The sequence below is a fragment of the Protopterus annectens genome, chromosome 6.part0 (assembly GCF_019279795.1).
Source record: "Protopterus annectens isolate FY-2018-M chromosome 6.part0, PAN1.0, whole genome shotgun sequence".
NCBI lineage: Eukaryota > Metazoa > Chordata > Ceratodontiformes > Protopteridae > Protopterus > Protopterus annectens.
The window spans coordinates 1,033,058,795-1,033,080,382 of NC_056737.1; the positions used below are offsets into that span (position 1 = coordinate 1,033,058,795).

At 36.5% G+C, this 21,588-nt stretch overlaps 1 protein-coding gene across 1 annotated transcript in view; it reads left to right on the forward strand.

The window, feature by feature from the left end:
- Positions 1–21,588, forward strand: part of LOC122804663 (protein phosphatase 1 regulatory subunit 37-like) — a 1,708,176-nt gene that overhangs the window by 1,564,947 nt on the left and 121,641 nt on the right. The window lies entirely within an intron of this gene.

Genomic DNA, 21,588 nt, shown 5'->3' on the forward strand with positions numbered 1-21,588 from the left:
CAGCTACAGAATGCAACTAGAAAGTGGCTTGGGGCTTTGCCATGTGACATTTTCACTAATGTTATATTGAAATTCACAATGTGATAACTTTCTGTGAAAGTTCAGATTCTCCAACATTACTGCCCTGTGCCTATAAACAATAATTCACAAAGCTAAAATGAATGGCAGCATAAAAGTATTCTGATCTCTGTGATGTGTGTGCAAAGCAAGCAGCTGGTTTATGATTTCACACAGATGAGCAAATCATTTGATGTAGCACAATTGGAAATAAGAAATCAGCAGGGCATCGAGTATTTCTCCCTAAGTGCTATTTTCATCTCCAACCAATAAAATATTTTCATACCTATGAAATTTACATTTATAGGTTCCTTTTATTCCTCATAACAAACACTTTTTAATGTAGAAAAATTACAGCACTTAAGCTTTATTGGTAAAAATAAAGAGCCAAAAGTGTTTTTGCACCCCCCCCAAAAAAAAAAAAAAAAAAAGTGCACGAGACCTCAGAGCATATGCAGTAGTAAAAAAAAAAAAAAAAAATATATATATATATATATATATATATATATATATATATATATATAAAATGTTTCCATAATTTTATTGCACTGCTGTTTGGATTATCAGACGAAGAAGAAATGCCATCCTTGGTTATCAGGTTGGTACTTTTTTGTCATTGATTTTATTTTGGTAGTGACATCCTGCATGGTCATACAGACCTATTTTGTAATATCTGTGCAAATTTGTTCTGAGCCAAGTTTATTCAATAAGAACTCACATAATAGTAAAAATAATATTTTAATGATAAGCTGTAGTAATATTTCGGTGTATCTACAGCCATGAGTAATTCTGTCTCTACACACGTCCGTCTGTAAATGCTTTCCTTGGCATTCACTTGCTTATCACAGCTGACAATAAAAGGTTTTAGAGCATACTGTATAATCGGACATTAATGCCTTTGAAGAACATCACAGAAAAGCAGCGGCCTACTTTCCGAGATACCTTTCTACCTTAGATTGGACTCAGCTGGATTTAGATATGCAAAGCATGGCATTTGTATTCATTAATTACTTTATTATCCTTTGCCAGGAGGGGACCTTGTTTCCTCTCTATTAGCTCCGTATCCTGGCAAACAAATGGAGCCTAAGTCTATGGCAGGCTGCCAGTGCAGGCCACAGCCTAAAATGACATATGTCCACATGCGATAGACACATAAAGTCAGCCCTCCTGGCCATTACACGGTTCTGTTTTGTGCTCTTTCATAAAGAATGACAGCACTTCAGAAATTTCACCAAGCCTACTGCAAACAATGAATATTGGTAGGTTTCATCTTCACATATAAAAACAACTAAAATTGTATCTCCTCTTTCTTTGTATTTCAGTAGATATCTCATTACGTTATCTTTATTGTAGGTAAACAGATGACAGTAGTACAATTTACTGGGTATTCTCTGATGCGCTGCATGTTGGGAATATAGTAGAAAACAAAGCATACACCAGTAGTGTGCTTACTGTATTGCATATTTCATAGTTATTTCACATTTAGGATACAAGCAATCCTGTCTTAGCAATGTACTTAAAACAGTTACGCAAGAAATATTAATGTATAATACACAAAGTATATAATCCTGTGTATAGATTGCTGGCTCTTGTTCTGGACAGGGGCTGCAAAGATTCTAGTAGGTATTAATTCATTTAACCAATTTAAAACAAGTAAATAAACAACTGAGGACTTGCATTTATTTAATTTTATTTTGATTGCTTGGCGGTATCGACAAAGGCAGAGCCCATTTTCAGTGGAGACTTGAGAAGAAAAACTACAACAATCATACTACATGTCAACCAATAATAAAGATTATACAATACTTGGGCTTGGAACTCCATAATTAAAATATCATGCATTCAAGGGCAGCTTAAAATACAACAGCTGAAACAATGCATCTTAAAAGATAGCAACAGGTCTGTCATGGCAGAGTATAAGAGAGAGACGAGTGATGGGGTTTAGTTAATAATCAGAAATATCTCCGAGAATTTAAGCCAGTTAATGCATGCACAATTATATTCTACTAAACGTTGCACTAAACCCAAAGTTTAGGCTGGACTTCTGTTACGGTATCCCTCAATAATTGACATGACATTCATGTCTCACTTAAAGAAGCAAATAAATATATTGCACTCCCTTAAGAACTTACTTCCTTATTCTCTAGTCTTTTATTTTGCTGTTCCTCCCAAATAACCTTTGTTGCTGATGATGTAATTATTTTGCTGATAGTCTGACTTAGTAAGTGCCCATTTTCAGCAATTACCCGGGGTGGGGGGGGGAGAATATCCACAAAAACAACAATAATGTGTAATACAAATTTGAAACGACAAAGGGAAACACTAATATCTATTACAGAGCCAAAGGAACACAGCAACTCAGTGTCTGTTACAAAGTCTAAAACCAACATAATGGTATAGTAAAACTTCAAGAGTGCAAGGACGACTTTAAATGGATATATATATATATATATATATATATATATATATATATATATATATATATATATATATATATATATATATATACACACACATATATAAGTATTGTCTCAGTTTTCTCAACATATATACAAATTCCATATATGAATAGTGATTCTGTTTTCTTAAACATCTCTAATGAGGTTATGCCCAAGTAGATTTTATCAGAAAAAGATGATTACAATTTGTAAAGCAGAGTCACTAAGTAAGGAAACAGAAACAGAAAAAAGAAATTTGACAGAAAGTTTTTTATTCATTCTGTCAGCAGAGGGATGTGAGACAAAAGTAATTTATTCAGTCAGTCACTATTGTATAAAAGTGTTGAGTATCTGGTTGGTTGCTATAAAGGATGTGATGAGGAGGAAAATAACCAGGACCTGCTTTTGGTATTTGAGTTTAAAGTTTATTTGTTTTAGGTAGAGCAGGGTTGTGTTCCAGGCTCTTCAGACATAGTTAGAATAGTGATAGTCCGCGCAGAGATGGAGACATGCAGAATCTTGGGGCAATAATTTTGTCACACAAGCAAGAAGGGTTTGGGTCTACTTACTGTTTCATCTTGTATCCATGTCACATCTTACATCTTTGGATGCCTCATCTTTATTTTCCTTTATGTTTTATTATCCACTGCTTTACTGTAATACTGATTACCAGTTAATGTTATACTTGCCTCTGTGGCCCAGGTTATGGCTGAACATGGTCTTAGGAGGAGTCCAGTTACCTGGTAGCAAAAGTAAAATAAATAAAATAAAATACAAATGACAGTATACATTTCAAGCAGCTGTGAGCAAGTACCGGTATATGAAAATTCACAGACAAGGAAACTGCATGCTGTCACAACATTAAAAAGGCTAAGCCATGCACTTGCATGTCAAGGTAGTTTATTGTCACCAGCTCTTTACTTTAAAAACCACAATATCCTTGTTGTTTTGGCTATGAAGGCTGAACAATACTTCATCTTTCAGCTTTGTCTCAGGAAACTGGGGTGTGCGGTTGCAGAGAAAATAATTATTTTTTGTCTATTTTTAATGAACAGAAAACCATTTGGCCTTGGACTCTAGTATTTTATCTTATGTAATACAGCGGTGTATGCTGTCTCTTAAGAAGGAAACAATATTTAATCAGGTCTGTATTTTCAAATTAAATGTTCTGTAACTTTCTGCTAACTATTAACCCCTTAATTAAATTGTAGCTGCTTTCTAATAAGGACATTTGGGAAAAATGTTCCCTTTTTTATTTAGGAAGTGTCTTGGGATCGTTGCCATCAGATTAACTAATCAGAACTATTAGGCAATATCGCAGTAAGCATGTCATTCCAGACAGGAAACCTCAACAACAGCAAGCTGTTCTCTTCACTATATCATAAGGAAGAACTTTTTATGGTTACCATCAGACCAGGTACCCCCCCCCCATTGGAATGAAGTATTTATTTATACTGGAAACTCTGGCAGAAAGATGCTGTAGCAGACAGAGACATTATTACACAAATACACAAATAGCATACAACTTGGTATTTAAGTATGTTACACAAGTTAACATATTACAATAGTAGAAAACATCAGTGTACATCAATATACATATAAATATAAAAAAATAATCAAATTAATATGTGTGAGTGCTAGAAATATTTATTTGTTTTCCAGGTAGGAAGGCAAAATGAGCTAATGCAGCCCTTGCAGTCAGAACGTAGTTCCAAAAATAATCAAGAATAAGCAGTAAAATAGCACAGTTCAAAATATGACTTCAGTAATATAAGAAATTAGTGTACAAAGTGGTCAAATTGAAAGAGTTAATACCAGAAGCCCAGACTTAACATAGCAGAATAAAGCAATAAAAGAAATTTTACTTAAAAGATATTACAGCAAAATCTCCAAAATGTTATTTTTGCTATGGGAATGGATGAGCGTATTTTCCAGAAGTGTGCTCTTGTCTAGTCCTTAGGTAGGGAAATTACAGCGGTATCACAACTGAAAGCATGTGAGACTTCACATAATAGCTTCTTCACAATTGCATTCAGTCTAGTAAATAACCAAGCTTTTTGACTTGATCTGCAAAAGAATGCACAGTAGGTAGTGTTTTCAGTCTGCATACAACAGAGTTCCACAGTCTGGAGACAGAAAATGAGAAAGCTTTGTAGCTATATTTAGTGAATATTTAGAAATGTTGGGAAAAAGCCCTGTAGGTGGGTTATAAGTGTATTACACAAAATATTGCACAAAGAAACACAGGAGAAACAATGGCAAAAATGTACTCCAGGTATACTGCCGCGGTCCTGTTGATGGGTACAAGATTTTCTTAGCTTTCCAGTTCTGATTGGAGTCAGGCTTTCTGGAGTATATATGTGAATTATGGTATCTACATATGAATCTGCTGGGATCTGTCATCACTGCGGTGCATTGAACTAGAAAACTTATTGTCCCATTTTTTTTTGACAGCATATGAAGTGGATGCTTAGAATAATTAATCCACTCACTCTGTCCAGCCATACCGTCTTGCATTTTCTCTTTTAACTTATTTTCTGTGGTTGCTTCTAAAGCAGGGAATTCTGTACCACTTATTGTGATAGGTCACATAACTTATAATACAGAGAAAAAAACAGAATGATGCATGAATGTATTGGCATGTTACAATGCAAACTTAACATTCTCATTTCGGTGCCAAGTAGCATTTCTTTTTCTTCTGTAACATGTGGAGCCGGTGAGACTGTCAAGTGTCCCTGTAAACCAAGAAGGAACCTTCCTAATCAAGTATTGTAAAATGTTTTTCATAATCTCTTGTTTTATATAACAGACAATGCAGTTACTATTCTCCTTCAACTGAAATACATCTTTTCCTGAGATTTACGCCATTTAATTCTGCCTTGCTGATTTATGCTCCCTGTCAGTCAGAGCACATTACAGTGAATAGTGTTGCAGAACTGCATACAGTAATTTAAAAGTCAGTGTCACATTTCTATGCAGTTTTGCACTGTTGTTTTATATCATTCAGATTAAAAACAATTAAGCAGATTCTTTGTCTTGCAGTGACTTCTTAACATAGTTGCAGTTCTGCAAAGTTCTCTTTTTAAGAAATAAAATGTTTTAAAGGATAAAAAAATAAATTGTGTCTCTTATAATGAATCATGTTTCTTGTGAATTTTACAATTTAAAAAAAAACTCATCAGTGCTCAGCTACTTCACACAGTTATGAGGTCTATTAGTTGTTTTGGTAAGTTGTCTAACATATAAATCATTTAAGTATTGCTGGCGTTCGAACTTAGGAAGTCATCTACTCTGTCATAGCATATACTTAGGCCACAATTTAGACTGTTTTATTTCACACTGGAGATATAAATCTTTGCTGGAAACATACTACTTAAAATAGGTTCTAGCTCTAATTTCCACTTGGAGTTCTCGAGAGACTTTTCTAAGAAATGGCGTTCCAAGCATGCAGATATGCACGGCTTTGCTACTCCGAAGATGCTCTTTTCTAAATTCCACTGTCTTCTAGTATGTTCTTTACTGCTGATTAGTTCTTGTATAATTTTCATTGTTTTATCTAGCAGAGATTTTCTATACACCATCTGGCAATCTGGAACATCTCATTTAAATATTTACACACACACACACACACACACACACACACAAGACTGGAAAAAAACAGTACAAAAACAAAGGGGGCATTTACACTGTGGGCAGGTATCAAACTCCTGTCACACTGCATGAAAGTGCTGGAGAGGGTGACAGATAAACGAATACACACTAAGATGGCAAATAAACAGGTTGGATTCAGATCAGGATGCAGCATAACCAACCCAATGTTTGCTGTGAGACAGACAGCCACCAAATATTTGCTGAGACAGACAGACAGTAGAGAAGAAGTCAGAGATGAGGAAAAAGTCCATCTGGGCATTCCTAGATTTGGAAAGCATATGACAAAATCTCCAAAAAGATTTTTGCAATCCTGTGATGGCTCAAAGTCCTGGAAGTATTGATAAAATTATTGTAGGCTCTGTAAAATGACCGAGTGACACAAGAACAAATAGTTTTCAGACTTATAAAGAGGGTTCTCAGTTGGAGTTGGTGTGCACCAGGGTTCAGCTCTGATCCCACAGCTGTTCATACTGATGATGCTCTACTTTAGCAAATGTGGGAGAGGGCACACCAACAAAGCTGCTATTTGCAAACAATGTGGCATTACATGTAGACTCTGAACAATAACTTCAGCAAAGGAAAGGGGAATGGCCCATGGGCCCTGACCCAGAGACTCCCCATACTCTAGAATAGACTGTACATACATGTCAAGCAGACTGCCTCATTGGCCCTCTTCAAAAGGAACCTTGATGATTGGATGGGAGATAGGAAATTCACCCCTGGGATCATGTCAATCACCCTGCTAGACAGGGGCCCAGAGAAGTAAATATTGTGGGAAGAAATATCCAGGGAATTGTTATGGCTAGGCTTGCATAGGCCCTAGGGCCAATAGCCTAGTACCAACCTATGAACCTATGGATTGCAAAACTGAAAGCATAGGGGATAAAAAAGAGTAGAGATAAAACAGTTGTCATGGCACTAAATGGGAGAAAACAGAAAAAGTAAAAAATTAAGATGGAAGGGAAAATAGTGGAACAGGTTAACAACTTTAAGTACGTGGGAGGAATCACCAAAGAGAGCGGAATTCTGAATGAAGAAATGAAAACTAGAAAAAGAGGGGGTGCAGCCAGATTACACATAGTGCCAGGGGCAGTGTATTACAGAAGAATGCCAAAAAGTAAGGAGCACAGAACTGTGGTGAGACAGTACTACTGTGTGGAGTAGAAACTGGGCAGCAAAGGCAGACAGATGAGGAAGCTAGAGGTGATGGATATGAAGCGCCTGATACAGATTATGTGATGCACATTGTGGGACAAATGAAGAAATGATGGCTTCAGTGCAGAAGCCCAAGTATCATGACACACACACACTGTGTACGCCTTTCTTTTGACAACTTTATTTTGTCTCATTTTCTCCATTACCTTCTTGCTTATTATTTTGAGTTTCTCTTGTTTAGTGTTTAGACTCAACAAACCCCAAATATTCTTTTTTGCTATATGTCTTATTATCTACATTCTTTTCATTCGTGGTTGTTTCACAAAGCTGTCTTTCTGTTCTGACTGCTCTCCCACTGGAACTACTCATTTCTTATAACATGGTACTCTTCCTCTTAAATTTTCTTTTCATCCTTTGTTTCTCGCATCTAGGATCCTTTTCATTCTTCTGGCAGTGCAAAACCTGGTATAAGCCGTGTTCCAGATATCCACAGGTAGTTTCTGTCAGTCCATTTTCATCATTTTTTTTTGTTTTGTTTGTTTTGTTTTTGCTGCCTGCCACTTTCTGTTATGATTCAGATGTCTTCACCTGCAGTATAAGCTAGTAGTTGAGGCTGATTACCCATTACCTGTCTGTTTCTACATTGTCTCCTTTGGTGCTGTACCTGGAATCTCTGTCTCTTTCTTTCCCTGATTACAGAGTTTTAAATTAACTGATAAAAGCAAGGCTCTACATCCATTACACAAAGCTATGTTATATATTTAAAAAAAATAATGTATTTTATTTATTCTCACTGAATTTTCTTTACTGCTTCATAAATGTTCATTATCATTAAACCATATTTTTATTGATCAAACACGGATACACAAAAATTGGATTTTGTTTGAGGTGTTTGCACTGTACTGCACTATATTATATTATACTATACATAACAACAGAGTACCTGTTTTGGCATTATATTTATCTACCCAGGAAAAAGGAAGAGTACAACTACTCCTGTCAAGTTAGTAATGAAGAATTTAAGGTGATAGTTAAAACAACTATAAAATATTTGATGCGCCAATACTATTCTACACTGAGTAATACTGCACTATATACTACATTATACATGGAAATACAGGCCTTGTTTTGGCATATCACTACAACATGTAATAGTCACAGCCAAATAAATCTGGTGACGACATATACAGTTAGTTATATATAAAACAGCTAAAACAGCAACATTGTCAAAGCAGACTAATAACACACTAACTACCTAGATACATTTTTTAAGACAATGTTAAATAACTTCATGGCTGGATACTTTAATGACATGTATTGTAACAAATACTCAAGGCAGCAAAAGAGTGTTGTAACGTCTTCTGCACACACACAAGAGAGGTAAAATGGGATGATCATGAAGTAGGCAAGGTATAACCTCAATGTCTCCGTCTTATAAATCTTAAATAGAAATCTTTCATAGAAATTATCATTACCAAAAGCAAAATATTCTGTCTTAAGGAGAAATGTGGGCAAAATGAAATAGCGTTATTTTAGTAGCACCACTAAGAGCCCTGTGGTATCACCAATCTCATTGTGAGAACACAAGGTTCCCCAGGTCAATTACATCTAGGTTTCTACACAACAAAGCAGTTCTACTAATGTTAAAATGTCTATGTGTGTAAGTGTGTACATCTTTAAATCATCAAAGGATAAACATGTGGCTGTTGGATGTCAGTGCACTAAGTGAGACACCATTTTTTTTTCCTGGAAAGCTTCTGAGCTATATATTTTTTTGTTAGTGGAGTTGCAGTGGAATTATTTCACATGGTTTAGAATGAAATGTTAAATGGTTTGGTAAGAGATCATAAGAGATCATGGTAACCACTCATGTCTGTTCTGGGAAGGAACAGATTTGGAATCTGTATAATTAGACAATGTAAAGCTGGTAAAACTGACTTGGGCCTGGATTTCAAGGGTTATGTGGGCTGGTGAGCAAGTGAAGATTTTTCTGGACTATTAGAGCTAGCTGGGGTCGAGCTCTTCATGAAAAGCAGATAACTGGTTGAGAGTAAAGAATGACCTATGATTCTGGGATCAACTGGTATAAAGGCATGTTTTCGACTTGTTCTGGTTGTGAAGGAAGTTTTTTTTTTTTTTTTTTGTTTTTTTTTTTTTGTTTTTTTTAATTTTTGAGGACCTACAAGCTAAATAGACTCAATGAAAGGGTCAGATTGTCTATCAAGGAAAACTACAGAATTATTTTCTTACCTCTTTGATTTACGGTATGATACCTGGGAGTAAAGAGATGATTATCCGTCGATTTACCACAGCCTGAGGAATTTCCTGCATATACAGCTTTCAGAAAGGAATTACATGTTTACATGATTAAGTACTAGTTTTTCATTAAATGTTTTGTTTCCAAATGGAGTGAATAACAAACTGAATTTTAAATATTTATTGCAACATTTTTTTCAAGTATGTCTCTTTAAGGTTGTTGGTTTCATAACTGTTTTGAACATGTTACCTTTTCACTGATAAGTGTTTTTTACATCTTCATTAAATAGGCTACTTGTTCCTGTTTGTACTTAGAAAACTGGAAGGCAGTTGTGCTAAAGCAATAGTTTATTTTTTTCTGGGTAAATAAAAGTTAAGTTTTAATGCAACCATGAACTTCAATCTGTGGATTTCTAAGAATTAGAGCTATATTTGTCCGTCCCCTAAATATGCTCCTAGATCCCATAGGACATGCTGCCTGGTAGTACCTTCGCAAAATTTTCTATACTCCACACCATAGGGCTTGTATTATTTCAGGATCATTATGATTGTGTTCAGAATGCAGAGTGGAGGTGTTTGGAAATTAGGATCACATAATTTGTCTATGGTTTAAGATTTAGTATGTTGAAATTCAGCACTGTAAGCTGTCGGTAGAATGGGAGTCAGGCAAATGAGTTGTCAGTCAAATGAAATTGAGGTCAATTGGGTGTCAGCCAAATGACCTTTAGGTCAAGTGATGTAGATCCGTCCAATCCTGTCATAGAGGATACCATAGTAGTAGTGATGCACTCAGGCTATGGAAGATCACACGTGTAATCCCAAAACAGACAATATCATGGGAAAAGAAATGGGTATAGGCTATTGAAATGGGCATTCATATATGTAATCCTAACACAGAGGGTACCATGTGACTGGAGCAAATCCTAACCTATGAAAATTCTAATGTGTAACCTTACACAGACATTCCATGGGAATGGAGAGGCACTCAGGTTATATAAACTGGTATGCAATTCTAACTCAGATGTGATTCTAACTCAGACAATATCAATGGAGTGGATCTAGGGGATATTAAAATTCACATTTGAATGTTGACAAAGAGCAATGTATTTAAGCAATGAAATATCACGTGTGATCCTGACATAGAAAATATCATAAAAGTGCGGACGCATTCAGACTATGACATTTCACAAATGCAGTCTTGACACACAAAATATCATGGGAATAGAGTTGTACTTAACCTATGGAAGCTTCTGTGTTCTCCTAAAACAAATAATAACATGAGAGTGAAAATATACATTCAGGTTATAGAAGTTCACATTGTCATCCTGACACAGAGAATATTAAAGGAGTGCAGATGTATTCAGACTATTAGAGATCACATGTAATCCTGATACACAGAGCATGATAAAAGAGTTGTATTAAACTGTCAAAGATTATGTGTGCCCCTAACATAAATGGTAATATGGGAGTGGAGATGGATTCATGCCATGGAAGTCCACATTTGTAATTCTGACACATTGAATATTGTTGGAGTGCAGAGGCCTTCTGAGCATGAATTTTTGTGGAACTGGAGTTGTACTTAACCTATGGCAATTCACATGTGCCCCTAACACAAATAGTATCATGGGAGTGAGTCCATGGAAATTCACTTGTGTAATTCTGATACACAGTATTACGGGAATGGAGCCACACTTAGCCTACAGAAGGTCCCATATATAATCATAAATACTCGCCTTTTGGTGGAACAATCTTGTTCACATTCAGCTGAGTCAGAAGCCTAATATCACATCCTGGACGTGTGTAGATCTGCTGGAAGTGAGACGAGTACTGTAGGCATGACAACACGGTGGGACTAGATGGGGAAGGGATGACGGAAAATCTCAAATTCATACATTAACCTCATTTAACACCAACAAAGCCAACAACAACGGAATGACAGACTCAACCAGTCAAGCCATTATCACACCTTGGAAAAGAACAAGGTATGGCTCCTTGTGTTTGAGAGATGAGAGCAACTCTTGGAGGTAAGTCATTTAGGCTTATTCATGAGCAAGATGTATACAAGCAGAGTGAAATCCTGAATGCAGTCTTGCAGTCTGAGAAAGGGAGGGAAGAGATGTGTAGCTTTATGGCAGCAGAGAGGTGGAATATATGGGTATACTGGTCATATCGTTAAACTTCCTAGCACAAGAAATTTGGACACAGCCAAAAATAATGGGGGGACAAAATCCCAAAAACAGGGGCAAATTTTAAATACCGCTTTTACAAGTTTAGAAAGTTGTTGGAGTAAAAGGTTTTGTGTTATCATGCATTTTCTAAAAGGATATTAAGTCTGCAACAAAAAATGTCTGACATTTTTCTAGATAATTCAATCCTCAATGATTTGTCACAAAACCATAGAGTTTATGAGAAACAGACAAAATATACAAGCGAAAATCTGTACAGTTGAGAGTTATAATGTTGGTATGATATCTTTGTGATTTGAAAGGGAACAGTAAATGTAAAGGATTATGATCTTGTCTTTGGCATAACTGACTTATGTGTTTGAGACATGAATGTCAAGAAACTCACCTTAAGAATGGAGTGAAATGAAGCTCGGAAGGTGAATCTTGACATCCATGTTATGAACAAATACTGAGTTAAGATCGGTGATACCTAATCATAACTCTTTGTGGTTTATGGAACCTTATCTGTTCTATGTACTACCAATTACAGAACAAAAACATTGTAGAAGCACAAAGTAGTGCCAGCACAGAGAAAGTGGACAGAAGCTAAGCGCCCCCTTGAGCAACTAATGGATTTAACACATTAAAGCCTACTGACACCTCCAGGTGTTTCTCTAGTTACATCCTACTGATGCATGTAGGTGTCTAATATTGCCTGTTCATTATTGCACTGATAATTCCAAAACGTGCTGCATGTGAGTTATTAAAAGATTTCACCTAAAAGGTTATATGATGGACAATACAGCTGGGGATTGTAAATAGATATTCATTGTTGTTCATAAAATATTTATATACATCATCATAAACCAAGTGGCACAGATAGAGTTGCATAGCCTCACATGAAAGCTCTCATCTGAATGAATAAAATGCAGCTGACAGTATGCGTGCACTTGAGTGATTCCTAAGACATTGTAAACTGTTTATAAAATATAACAAATTTAATAGTTACTGTGTTTATTGTGACTTATAAAATCTAGTTTATGATCTAGACACTAAAGAATGCTATTAGTGCAAAAAATGGTTTGTGCCAAAGAGTTTGCCCTTGGCACTTTAATAATGCCTATCGTTCTAGGATATGAACATTTGTTTGAAATGTGGAGACATAATGCAATTTTTATCAAAATGTTTAAGCTGCACCCATTGATAGTGAGAAATTTCTGTGCTTCAATGGGGGGAATGAGTTAAAAGCTGTTAGATACTTCAGTCTACAACTATTTTTGTTTAAAGGTGTGTATGAGTGAAGTATTTTAATGCTTTTAAAGTTGTTTTAGCTTCAGCCATTGTTAGTGGTGACAGGTACTGGCCACTGTTATGCTCAAGTGCATCATTAGAGCAGTGCTTAAAGATGCTTAACAAAAGCTTATTAAACATCTTTCTGTTGTCAGAAAAGTGCTTAACAAGCCTATCTTTTTTGCAGTTTCGGAGTATAATCACAGTGCTTCATGTGCTACAATAGGTTAAATCCATGAGTTCTGTGTCTTTCAGTGAAGAGTTGAGACATGAAAGGCACAATTATTCTTGAATGGTAAACAACATAGCATTGTTAGAATAATCCTGAGAGGCTGATGCATATGATGATAAGACAGGCCTACTTCATGTCATCAAAAGTCCAGATTATCGACCATCACAACACTGAGGTGGTAACATAAAATGGCAAAACATTGGCACATAGCACTCAACAGGAACTGACCCTTTCCCCACTGTAGTGCAATCTCAAAGTTCATATATATAATTAACAGGGGATGTGAGGGTGAAAGAGGATCTCCCCATTCAAAAATATGCTTTTGATTTGAAGTTTTACCATCTCAATGTTGTGATGATCGATATTCTAGTTTCTTGATGATGTGAACTAGATCTGAAGGTAGACATATGGGGAGATTAAAAATAAGAGAATATTACATAAATCTCACTACCTTCTGATAGATGATATGTGCCCATGGGTGCAGTAGCTAACAGAAGAGACCAGCACCACAGTGAACAGACAGAAGCAGTCAGAATACTGACACTGTGAAAGTTCTGAGGGAGCAGTTATCATGAAACAGGAAGAGTGGCACAAGGCATTAGGATGGGGATGGTGGTTCCCTTCCATAAAGGCCGGTTTTAAAAAAGAAGAAGAAGAAGGAGAATGAGATTACAGGCTGGTAAGACCTCTCTGCTATCTGGGGAAGATAATAGAATGGTCGGCTTCCTGTCAGAAGAACGAAGACGCATTATGTCGAATGCGTCTTCATCTGACTGTAAATGTCAAAAATGCAAAATGACGAAGCAGCTTTTAAGCAAATTCTTTCCCTGGGAAAGAAGTCGCTTGGCCGCTTCTGTCACTTTGCCATTTTTGGCACTGTAGTGCGATCTTGGAGTTGGCATATTTAAATAGGGGGATGTGGGGGTGAAGCCCCTCACTTAAAATAGTGTTTAGTTTTTTTTTTTTTTTTTTGGAAACAGCGAATTTTTTCCCTGGGAAAAAATTTGCTGTTCTGGCTGTTCGATCTTTTTTATTTTCGTTCTTTTGTGGTCGATATAACAGCATTCAATCTTTTGATCATTCGATGTTATAACATAGACCCGGAATGGTCCTGCTAGATAAGTTGTTAAATGCTGTGTGAATGCAACTTCTTTCATTTAGGGACAGCAGCATAACTTTACAGAGTACACATCTTCTGCGTTAAACCTGATTCGGTTTTACGACTGCATTATCACTGAGGATGGCCAAAGAATTCATGAGGAGACGGTGTATCCACACTTCAGTAAGGCCTTTAACAGTGTGTCATTCAGGGGATTTAGCAGGAAATCAAGAAGTACAGAAGTAGAGCAAACATTGATGAGATGAACAGGAAACAATCCGGCCTACCAGAAGCATAGGATGACATTTAGAAAGGAATGTGCCCGAAAAAAGTCAGTAGCCAGAGAGGTTCATTGTTCCAATTAGTCGTGTTTAATGCATATATGTCATATATCACAATGGGCTTGAACAGTAAAATTAACCTAGCTGATGATGACAGTAAAATAAGTTCATGAATGGAGAGGCTGCTCTCAACAGAGACCCTCCTCATCTAGAAAAGATGGCAAATAAGTGGCAGATGGGATATAAATGAGAAAAAGTAAAAGGGTGTTCGCAGCAATAGAAGAAATCCAAGGAAGCCTATATGCTAGGAGTGGTCACCCTACACAAAACAAATAGGTAACACAACATTGGGTTGTCACTACACTCAAAATGAATCCTGAAAAACAATCCAAAAAGCTGGGTTCAAGTTTGACTACATGTTAGGGTGCATAGTTAGACAAGTGGATTTTGGGGGTATTGAAGTCATTCTCTATTTGTAGAGCACTAGTGAAGCCACATCTGGAGTAGTGTGACCACTTCCTACTACCGTTCTGAGAAAATGAGCTTAAGCTAGGTAAAGAGTAAAATCTGGAGTAGTGTGACCACTGCCTACTACTGTTCTGAGAAAATGAGATTAAGTTAGGTAAAGAGTATAACATGAATGCAACAATATGGTGTTGGATACCGAGGTATGAGAGTATGGCATTAAACACTGCGAGAGGAAAGGGGAACATAATGCAAACATACTAGGGTTCAAGGTAAAGGACAAGAACGGCAGAAGACATCTTGGATAGCAGTTGGAATGAAGATAGTTTAAAGGAGACTACTGGAAATACTTCACCAAGAGAGTGGTAGAGTATTACAGTGCATTGTCAGAGGTAGTGGTACAGTGTAGATTAATGGGGGTGGGGTCAGAAATGTTTGAAAAGTTTGAAAAAGTGAGAAGTCTTGTTAGCAATGGGACAACTATACAGAGATTTGTACAATATTCAGGAATAGTCGGTTGAGCAAATGTCTTTATTTTATTGAATATTTGCATGTTTATATGTGTGTAAGTACAGACTTACAACTTCATCACTGGACAATGTTGAGGGCAGGGATAACATTTTTGAATAATCACCTAATGGCTCTTTCCTCAAGATAAAATATAACATCACCATTGCATAATTTTAGTTTAAAGACCCTTTTTCACAGCTAGTAATGCATATAAAAATCACTTTTTAGGATAGAATTACACACTGGCAGTGTCATCTACTATAAGGTATGGCCGCGTGTATGCCATGTTTTAACTCAGTGGGCAAAAAGTTTCAAAATGAATACCTGGTTCTGTGGTACAATGGGATGTTACCATTATTGTGCCCAAAGTAACCAGGGAGGGGGACGAGTGAAGGCATATGTTCTGTTCACTTTTCCTGGGGGGTAGAAAGACTTGAGTGCACTCAGGGCACACTGAGTTATCATGATTTAACTGGGAAGGCCAGAGAAACAATTGTTCATGCTTTCCAGGGAAGGGCAGGGCTGTTTGGAGGGAATGCCATGTATGGACATAAGTGGACATCCTTCGTGAATAGGCCACTGCATGATTCCACTCCCCTGGCACTTTGCAGAATACAAGGGGGATGGGGCATAAGCAACAAAAAGCCAAACTACCCTTGCCTACTGCCTAAATGAGGACCTCTCCCAGCTGACTTTCTCCCCAGTGGTGGGGAACGAATGGGTCCATCAGACAGAAGGGGACTGATGATTAGTAAACAGCAGTAATAAAATCCCATTCAATTTTCAGACAATGAAGGTGCATCTTACTGTCAGAAAAGAAGATGACCATATAACTCTCTGATAGCAAATATGGATTGAAGTGTGACAAATGATCTAAAGTTAGGAGGTAGTGAGTGGATGCAAAAGTAATACATGGTTTTATGCATCTGAGGTAATTTAAAAGCATTTGTATATGCATTTATCTCAAGTCAGTCACTGGTCTGTCTGCAACCCTCAACTTTACATGGTTTCAAGATGTGAAATTGGAAAACTGGCAAACATAGTTTTAAATCAAAGGGCAAGGTCATATTTTTGAGGGAGCCAAGGGATGGTTTCCTTTATTGCAGGTCTATATTTCAGGTTAGACACTAACAGGTCAGGTACTCATCTACATCCCCAGTTTAACAGTTTAGCAGTGATGGATTTGATACCCTGAATTCCTTAACAAGTAAAATGTATATATCATTTTAAATAGATTCTAGGCTAATGAACATTTTTATTTATTGTACTTCTACACTGAAGAATCAGAGGCACACTTTTGTTGAGTGACAGCCTCGGAGTACATCTTCAGTGACTGAATGTTAACAGATTAAAATGAAGCATTTTGTCAACATATGTTTCCAGGTGCCGCATGGTTTTCTTTGGGGTTAAATTAAGTGGGCTGATATTTAATAGCTATTTTTGACTTTGGGGCATTTTTTCTATTTCCTTTTTACTTCTCTGCATGCCATCCATCAACCTGTCTCCAACTAGCTTTAGCCCATTTATTCCTCAAGTAGTAACATTTCAGAAACTATCTGGCCCTCTTAATTCCCAAGGGAATATCTTCAACCTCCAAAGATGTCATCATATTCTTCCACTAGACCAGTCATCGAATACAGTGCCCCTTTGGTATGTACAAAGCAAAGCATATTGCTCAGCTGAAAAAAATCAATGATTTGTAACTAAAAAACAAAAATTAAATCTTTTAAGTATCACCACAGATAAGGACAACTCTCCTTATAATCAGCAGCCTACCAACTACGCTGAGGTGACCTGAGTCTTGCTTTCTGAGCCATAAAAGAGCTGATCTTATTTGACCTTCTATTTCTTTGCAAAACTAGTCACTCTACAAAAATTGATACTAGGGACCTAAATTTACACCAACAAAAAATAAGACTCATTGGAGATATTGGTTCCTAAATCATTGTATTTTCAGCCAATGTAATAAGTTAACACTACAGGTCAAACAAAGTACTACTTTGCCAGCATTTAAGACTAGTCCTAACACTTGAATGGGTATTCGTAGATTTACACTAGGGTTATCATGTATGGTCCTGTTTGGTTTGAGAGGTAGGCATTCTTAAGAGCATCTAAAGAATGGCAAGACATTTTAAGTGTATTTTCTTAAAATGTATGTGGCTAGGACTCTCATGGTCCAAGTGATTGTTTGCCTAGTATTGTTCCTGTGTTCCTTTGTTCCTGTGTACCACAGGGTGAAAGCCAGCTAGAAGGAGTCATCATCCAGGCAGGCATGAAGGTTGTTGGTGACAGTTGCCTGTGGCTTTTTCCTTCACTTATCTTCAGGTTGCAGGGACTGTCCTGTCCCACGAGTCAGAGGGTCTGGCTTCACTCTCCAAGAATGAGGCCATCCTTGTTTCAGGACTAGAACTTAGTTGTCCTCAGCCTGAGGAACTACATGAGAATCATACAAATTACCTCAACTGCATCATGTAAATGCAGACAAGGAGAGCTTTTTTCAATTCAACTCTAATCTTTCAAGTGGTGATTAACATGAGTACCTTAATCACCATAGGATCACAATGGAAGCCAATGTCTTCCTCCTGCTTGCTAATGACAGCTGCTATCATCAGCTTGGTGGCAGAAAGCCCATTTCACAGATTACTGGTGGCTGTCAGCTGCAGTTTTCCCACTTGCACGAGGTCAAGCAGCCAATGGAACCACCACTCCCCCCAAAATGTGAGCTGGCATTGGCTGCTCACTGCATCCCTGCTCCACCCAGATCCACCCAAGCTGCTATATGAACTAAGGCCAGCTGGGTCAAAAGCAGGGCTTACTCTCTCTACACCACAGGACTGGTGCTGAGTTTATAATTTCTTCATGAAAGATTCCTTATCTATTTTAATTGCACTTTTTATTGGGAATCCTTTAAATAAGTAAGTTTGTATAGTTTGAATAATTTAATTTGCATTTAAGATTTAGTTTTACTGCATCAGTTTATAATGTTGATTGGTTTGCTCCTGAAATATGTAATTAAAACAGTAAATGGCTGCTCCTTTTTTTAAATATTTTATCTGAATTGGTTATAGGAATTTCTCTGCATTTTATTTTCAGTGTCATTTTTTTATTTTTGAAATCTTTGTCTTTGAAGTTTTAGCAGGTTTTTTTCAAAATTGTTCCAGTGATTCCTGTTTTTTTAGCTTATGTAATAAACTGATTACCTGCGTAACTGATTATTACTATAAAAATATGTGGTTTTTGAATTGTATCTACTAGACAGGACAAACTAAACAGATATATGAATATTCTAATTGTTTCTTTTGTGTGGCGATTTTATCCAAGTAAGCTTGCATAGTTTTTCCTTTGTGATGAATTTCTTCAGGAAATCTCTGATTTAATTAGCATGAATGAGTTAGAACTGGTTTGTTATATCAGAACTAAGAGCTGGAATGATGTATTTTGCAGGGCATACGTTAATAGTAATGTGTTGTGTGCTGTACAGCCTACCGCTATTGACTTGTATATGAAGAAACACATTTAAACCCAATAGCTCTTACCAGGAGAAATAATGAAATAAACATCTGATGAATAGCAATGCTGAAGATTGTCAAGTTTGTCAGAAAGTAGAACTCTGAATACAAAACAGATAGAAATTTAAACTCTATTCAGCAGTACATGTCTGAAACCCAGATGAAGTAATGGTGTGTACAGAAGTTCATCCTGCATTTCACAGCCTGGCTTATTTTGGTAGCAGGTTTGGGTAATGTTGCATATTCTGTGTGTTTGCTGATGAACGATATCATTGTGCCGGAACTTGGAATCTTTTTCTAGAAATACTTACACAGGTTTATTTACCAGGCATTTCCATCAAAGGAATAGCTTAACAGTGCACCAGGAAAAATCAGTGTGTTAAGCTTTGAGAAAGGAGCTTGCAAGTTTATATTCACCCAAGGCAATTGCTGGCCAGCTCTTTCCCCTGTCACTGACAAAACAGTCAGAGGAAGCAATAGGCTTTTATCAATTGACAGAGCTTTGACTGATAGCATGGCTTATGGCGAAAATAATAAATACTGGGAAATATGACAAATGCAAAACAGAAAGCAAATACAAAGTGTGTGTGTGTGTGTGTGTGTGTGTACTGAAAGCATTCTCTCAGACCACTGTCATTAAACTGTTAAACATCCCTAAACCAGTCAGTTCAGTATTAATATTAAAAAGAAAGTTACAGCCGTCCTAACTAAGCAGTGATATAAAACAGTCAGCAATCTCATTATCTGGGTTGCATCAACCAAGTCAGTAAACAAACAAAATTTTTCTAGATATTTTATTTAACTTTTCTGGATTAAGAATGATAAACATAAATCAAGTCCTAGATGCAGTTTAGAAAGATGTTATATAACCTCACTGTGTCTGAAAGAGGAGAATATAACATTCAGACTTATTTGTCCTATGCATACTCTATGTACTCTATATTGCAAAGCTTATAAGCAAAGGGATTGTGTTTGTCTTGGGATGTTGTTGACCCCCTTTACTTAGCCATCATTAGGCCAAACATTGAATATAATGCCCTCTTTGTCATATATCTATCCAGACACATGTAACAACTAGAAGGCCCAAAGAGATAACTTACTTAAAGGATACAAGGCCTAAACAATATGTCCTACATGGACCAAATGAGCAGAATTAATGACTATTCATAAGGTTATGTTTTATTCATGAGAAGGTTAATTGATTGAACATTCCCACTGGATCTTGACGTTTTTAAAACTTTATTATATGGGGGGGCTACACACATTTCACTGTTCTGATGAAGTCTGCAGTTAGCAGATGCAAGTGCTTAACCTGGGTGTTAAATAGTTTTAACCCTCAGTGGTTTGTTTTTATTTGTTTTTTATTAAAAGTGATTTTTTTGAAAGTAAGCATTTGCAGTGAGCTACGGTCCTTTTTACCGTATATTTGGTATATTTTTGATTATTTGGTCGTATATACGCTTACAACTTGGTATTTAATAGTAGTTTTGGGGCCTACATGTACCAACTCAAAGCCCTATACTCAGTATCCTACAGACTGCTAGGTCAGGCACAGGTGACCTGTGTCTGGCATACAAGTCATCCTCCAACCCGAATATGATCCAAATAATAATTAGTACCACAGGAAAATATACGCTCTTGAACAGAAGGCACAGAAGTAAAATCATAAAAATAAAAAACTGTTCAGGAGCAAAACCATGCAGAAAATAACAAGCAGCATACAATAAGTCTCTTCAGACCAAAGTCATGTAAAACATATCAAACAGCAAACAATAAGTCTCTTCAGGCCAAAGTCATGTAAAACGTATCAAACAGCAAACAATAAGTCTCTTCAGACCAAAGTCATGTAAAACATATCAAACAGCATACAATAAGTCTCTTCAGACCAAAGTCATGTAAAACGTATCAAACAGCATACAATAAGTCTCTTCAGACCAAGAATATACGAATAATCCAATGAAGTAAAATGCTGTTAACTTCTTTAAAAAACAAATCTTTTATTAGCAGATATCTGGTAAGCGCTTTCGCCAAAGTGACTTCTTCAAACCATAAAAGTGCAAAACAATTCAAGACACACCTTATATACATTCAGAAGCACCTTCAATTACTAATTAAACCAAATGATGACATCATAATTAATCCATATACATTTAAAGTAAGCATTAATTTAATATTACAATGTACATATGCAAGCAGTAAAACAAAATATTTAAAGCATCATTAGTACAAATGAGCATCTAGAATGTATTTATATAAATAAAATTTCGATTAATCCATGAATGGAACAATTCATTATATAAAAATGTTTAAAAAATTACTTAATACAAAACCTTCTATTCTTGAGGGCTGGTCTTAAAGGGACCTTATCATTAAGACCAGAGTGAATATGTGCTTGCAATCTGATGACCCAGTTGGTTTCATTTCTTTCTGTATAATTCCTTAGGTCCCCTCCCCTTAAACTAGGTGTATTACTATAAAGA